Source organism: Xenopus tropicalis, chromosome 5 (genome assembly GCF_000004195.4).
Source record: "Xenopus tropicalis strain Nigerian chromosome 5, UCB_Xtro_10.0, whole genome shotgun sequence".
Lineage (NCBI taxonomy): Eukaryota > Metazoa > Chordata > Amphibia > Anura > Pipidae > Xenopus > Xenopus tropicalis.
Genome location: NC_030681.2, coordinates 132373170 through 132379202, shown reverse-complemented (window position 1 = coordinate 132379202; position 6033 = coordinate 132373170).

Sequence of the window (6033 nt, the reverse complement as noted above, 5' to 3'; positions counted from 1 at the left end):
TAGCCTTGTACTGGCTTTTATTTTTTAGTATAATAATAATTTGTAGTTAACTATTTGAAAACAATGCCTGCTTGCCCAGGGCATTATGGGAAGAGAACACCCCTGCCCTGTTTTTGTTGAGGGAGGCACTGAAGAATAGTGTTGGTATTGACTGATGCTTATTTGTTTTGAAGATGGCGGCACAATTATTTTCTATGCAAATCAGGTTTTTTTCCCCCCAACCATTTAACACAGAAAACGCAGGAAACCCGTTATCCAGAAAGCTCAGAAGTGCAGGAAGCCCATCTCCCATAGACTCCATTATAAGCAAATAATTCACATTTTTAAAACGGATTTCCTTTTTCTCTGTAATAATAAAACAGTACCTGTACTTGATCCCAACTAAGATATAATTACCCCTTATTGGGGCAGAACAGCCCTATTGGGTTTATTTAATGGTTAAATGATTCCCTTTTCTCTGTAATAATAAAACAGTACCTTGTACTTGATCCCAACTAAGATATAATTACCCCTTATTGGGGGCAGAACAGTCCTATTGGGTTTATTTAATGGTTAAATGATTCCCTTTTCTCTGTAATAATAAAACAGTACCTGTACTTGATCCCAACTAAGATATAATTACCCCTTATTGGGGGCAGAACAGCCCTATTGGGTTTATTTAATGGTTAAATGATTCCCTTTTCTCTGTAATAATAAAACAGTACCTGTACTTGATCCCAGCTAAGATATAATTACCCCTTATTGGGGGCAGAACAGCCCTATTGGGTTTATTTAATGGTTAAATGATTCCCTTTTCTCTGTAATAATAAAACAGTACCTGTACTTGATCCCAACTAAGATATAATTACCCCTTATTGGGGGCAGAACAGCCCTATTGGGTTTTGGGTATGGTGATCCAAGCATTCTGGATAATAGATCCCATACCTGCATTGACTAAAATAAAAATATAAAAGCAAGAGCTTAAAATGGATTTTACAGTATAATATTTGAAGCACTGTATCCTTTGCACCATCATTTAAATCAGTGCTGTCCAACTTCTGCGGTGCCGAGGGCCGGAATTTCTCTAGCATACATGGTGGAGGGCCGCTAATGTAAGCCAGTTTTGGTCACTCCCCTTTTTGAACCACACCCACTTCAAACCACACCCATTTTATCACAATGGTGGTAGCACAGCAAAATCCCAAATGCTTGGTCCTCACTGCGGGGATATCAACAGTTATTCATATATGAAAGAATTATATTATGTCATATTAAAACACACCCTTAAATCCATTTGCCTCCTCCTCCCCTGTGGATAACACAGCAACCCCCAGTACATAATTACACACCTTAGGGACCATTTAAGCATAGGGCAGGCAGAGTATGGCATACACAGGCAGCACTCTGCCTCCCTTATGCTGTCTGTGTGTGCCATACTCTGCCTGCCCTATGCTGCCTGTGTGTGCCATACTATGCCTACCCTATGCTGCCTGTGTGTGCCATACTCTGCCTGCCCTATGCTGCCTGTGTGTTCCATACCCTCCCTGCCCTATGCTGCCTGTGTGTTCCATACCCTCCCTGCCCTATGCTGCCTGTGTGTTCCATACCCTCCCTGCCCTATGCTGCCTGTGTGTTCCATACCCTCCCTGCCCTATGCTGCCTGTGTGTTCCATACCCTCCCTGCCCTATACTGCCTATGTGCCATACTTTGCCTACCCTATGCTGTCTGTGTGTGCCATATACACAGACAGCATAGTCCAGGCACTACATACAATGTCTAAGGTGTGAACAGGGGAACAATGTGGGTGATTACATCCTGAGCCTGAGGTGTGAACACTGCAGGGGGTGAACAATGCAGGTATTAAAAGGTGTGAAAAACACAGGGGATTACATTTTTAAACAATACAGGAGGATTACAGCCTGAATCTGAGGTGAGAACCATGCTGGGGGGGCAGTTAATCTCAGTACTGATACCATTTAAATCTTACACAAAGGTAAGCCATCAAAGCAGCCAGACAGGTGGGGGCCACACAGAGGGGGGTAGCGGGGGCCGCCAGTTGGACAGCACTGATTTAAATGAAAGGTGTAGATATATATACTGCATATATAGCCTTTGAACACTGCCTCTTGAAAAATAAATGATAATGGATAGTTTTCATCAATTTTTATTTGGAAAGGTTTCTAGGAAAATAATGGCTTACGTTCCTGGATCAGAAGTATCACTGTTATTACTGATTCAATGGGACTGAATGGAGACACAAAAAAAGATCCATAGCACCATTCATTCTTGGCAATACTGACATGTGTCTTTGGATTTTTATAGGACTGTGTGGGTAATAATTTCATTTCTGAATTACCCTCAAAATCCTTGTAATGGGTGGGAACATGTGATTCTGCTGAAGAGTATCTAACCCCTATTATCTGGGGCTTGGGGAAAAAGAACCACATTCTATACAGCAGCACTGGAAAACCCATGCTAGCTTCATGCTATACCATGGCCTTCTAATCGCCAGTCATATTGTTCAACAACATATGTTTCCCTGACACAATCTGACAGGTGACACAAGCTTAAACAAACTGGCCTGATATTGGGAATATTGATGGAACTTACCTGCCCCCTCGGCTCCAGCATCTGATCTTGGGTCAACTGATCGCCTTCCTTAACATCCAACCCTACAATCTTTATTCAAGGTGGGCCCAAACTGGATGAAAAAAATATCCCCAAACTAAATAATTACTTTTTTTTTTTTTCTATCTTGTTTTAGTGATTGCATCTGTAGATCAGGTTGTTCGCCCCATGTTCCTTTCTACTACAGCATTGCAATTACAGTGACAGTGGGATTCTGACCAATAATCTCCCTGTGTGTGTGTGTGTGGTATAACTTTCATTAGTTTTACTGCAATCATTTTGTTAACTTCTGCACTGTTCACTGTAAAAATTCTATATTAATTCTATATTATTATATTAATGACGCTGTATCCCTGTACGCAGGAGCACGTTGGAGTGCAAGTTTTGGGGGGCATTTCAGATTTTTTTTTTTTCTTTTTACAAACACAAACTTTAGTGTATCTTTGCAGTGGTTTGGATGAGCTATATGAACTAGTTTCTAGTTCTGATCAGAATATGTACTTTTAGTCTGGATTCACAAAATGCAGGCAGTGTGTTGGTTTTGCAGTTGACGGGGGGAAACAAGAAAATGCATACATACTTTTTATCTTGGGTTTCTACACAGCAAAAGTGCCACAAGCTGGTCTTCTACCCAAATGGATGGAGGGGGCCCAAGGAATAATCATGTTTTGGTTTCTGCAAAAGGTTTGCTATGTGCTCCACAATGCCCACCTCCAGAGGCAAAGGTGGACCTTGCGTGGCCCTGTCTCTTATAGTGCACATTGACAAAGTAACCTTTTTAAACAATTTCAAAGGGGGGACTTTTGCAAAAATGAAAATTTCATTAAAAAAAATTCTATATCCAATGAAAAATTCTGACCTGTTTCTGACATAATCAAGTTCCTCTTCCCTACCCCCCTCTCAGCATCTGTCTCTCTCGTCACGCAGGAGTTGGGTGCCTGGTTTTGGCAGATTTATTTTATCTTTTAGGGGGCTCTTTTTGCCAAAATGATGATTGTCAGATCATTCTGTGCTACAATGGGTTATTTGAGTTAGCGATAATACCTCAATTATTTTTGAGATCTTAAATGTGACACCCGACTGCTGCATAAAGAGAGAAGGAAGAGAGATGCTGAGAGTGAAGTGACAAATCATTTCAGAAACAGGTCAGAATTTTTAATCGATTATATTTAGAAAGTCTTTTATTTCAGAAAGATGGTTATATTACAATTGCATTTTCACAATAGTTCCCCTTTAGGTTTATAGCACACATTGCATTTGTAGCAATAACGAAAACACTGCAGTGTAATTGTCGGTTTCTTTGCAAACCAAAGTGCTTCCTTTTCAAGCAACTGGGATATAATCTAAAATGACAAAAACACCAGTTTTATAGGGATCAACTGGAATCATCTTTTAACCAAAACACCACACACTGCAGTACTCAATAGTAACTAGAAAAGTAAGTTTGAGAACAAACTTCATGTTGGGTTGAAAAACATGAAGTCACTGAATGGGCTCCGCCCACTTTCTCTAACCTTGGGCCACAGTTATATAGTAAAAACCACTGTGCAAAGTTTGGGGGCCCTGGTTTTAATAGTGTCTGAATGGCAGCAACTTAAATTTCCCCACTGAAAGTCCATGAGTGACATCTGATTGGCGGTTGGTGGCTCCACCCCCTTTTTCTAACCTGGAACTGCAGTTACTCAGTGACGAACTCTGCAAAGTTTCGGGACCCTAGGATTAATAGTTAAGGAACGGCAGCAGTTTACATTTAAACCAATAAAAGTCAATAGGTGAATTGTGATTGGTGGTTGTGACCCCACCCCCTTTTTTAACCTTGAGTCGAAGTCACCCAGAGACAAACAGTGGGCACCCTGGCATAAAGTGTGAGAATGACAGCATTTTACATTTAAACCAATAAAATTTAATGGATGAAATCTCATTGGCTGTTAGTGGCCCAACCCACTTTTCCTATTTTTGAACTGCAGTCTCCCAGTGACCAACTTTGCAAATTTTGGGGACTCAGGCATAAAAATTGTGAGACTGACAGCATTTTACACTTCACCATTGAAATTAAAAATGGTAAAATGTGATTGGCTGTTGGTGGCTCCACCCACTTTTTTCTAACTTTGAACAGCAAATACCCAGTGACAAACTCTGGAAAGTTTAACAACCCTGGAATTAATATTTAAATAATGGCATCAGTTTAAATATAAACCAATGAAATCTAATGGGTGGAAATGGATTGGCTGTTGGTGGCTCCTCCCACTTGTTCTAACCCTGAATATGTAGTCACCCAGTGACTGACTGTGCAAAGTTTGGGAACCTTGGCATCAAACCAATAAAAATAGGTGAAATTTGATTGGCTGTTGGTGGCTCCGACCCACTTTTTAAAACAAAACTGCAGTCCCCCAGCGACCAAGTGTAAAAAGTTTGGGGACCCCGGTGTTATTACTGTGAGAATGGCAGCAGGTTGGATTTCCTTCAAATCAATAGATAAAATCTGATTGGCTATTCACAGCTCCGCCCACTTTTGGGCATCCAGCAATCATCATATTTTCATTCAGGCTGAGCCCATGACTATGTGATTCAAGTTTGGGGAGTGTCGCCTCAAAGCTGTAAGATTGGCAGCAGTTTCAATAGGTGAAACTTGATTGGCTGTTGTTGGCCCTTCCCACTTTGGGGTCATCCAACAAATGTCGCTGTTTCATTCGGGGTGACCCCATAATTATATTATTCAAGTTTGGGGGCTGTAGCTTCAAAGCTGTAAGTGTGGCAGCAGTTTGAAAATCTTCCCTGTCAAAGTCAATGGGAAAATTGGGGGGTTCGGAGCAGCGCCACAAAAAGACGGGGGGCGGGATCACTTAGAAAAGCACAAGCAACCTGCTCCGCTATAGGGTGAAGAAGTGTGGGGAGTTTGGGTGTTGCACCCCTAAAACTGTAGGAGGAGTAGCGTTTAGAGAATGGGGGGCGCTAAGAATAAGAAGAAGCGGAAGAAGAAGCGGAAGAACAGTCTGTGGGGTTTCCAACCCAACACAATAACTATTAAAGCACTAATAATGTTTAACAAATTGATATTGGAAAGTTGCTTTGAATTATGTTTTCTTTTATGAGGCAAAAACATATTTTTGGGGTTGACACGTCCTTTATGAAAATATATGAATGTAAATTTTTCAAAAAAAGTATTATATGAACTCTAAAAATATAGATAAATTAGGTAAATTTTGTTGAAATTTCATATTGCAAAACAACCCATATGATAAAAAGGGCCCATTGACTTCAATGTATCTTTTTGGGGGAAAACAAATGTTTTGCAAAACATTCGCTCGAGCCAGTATAGTCCTCCACGACCATGGAGATTATTCATACTGGCTCCCATTCACTCAAGCCAGTATAGTCCTCCACGACCATGGAGATTATTCATACTGGCTCCCATTCACTCAAGC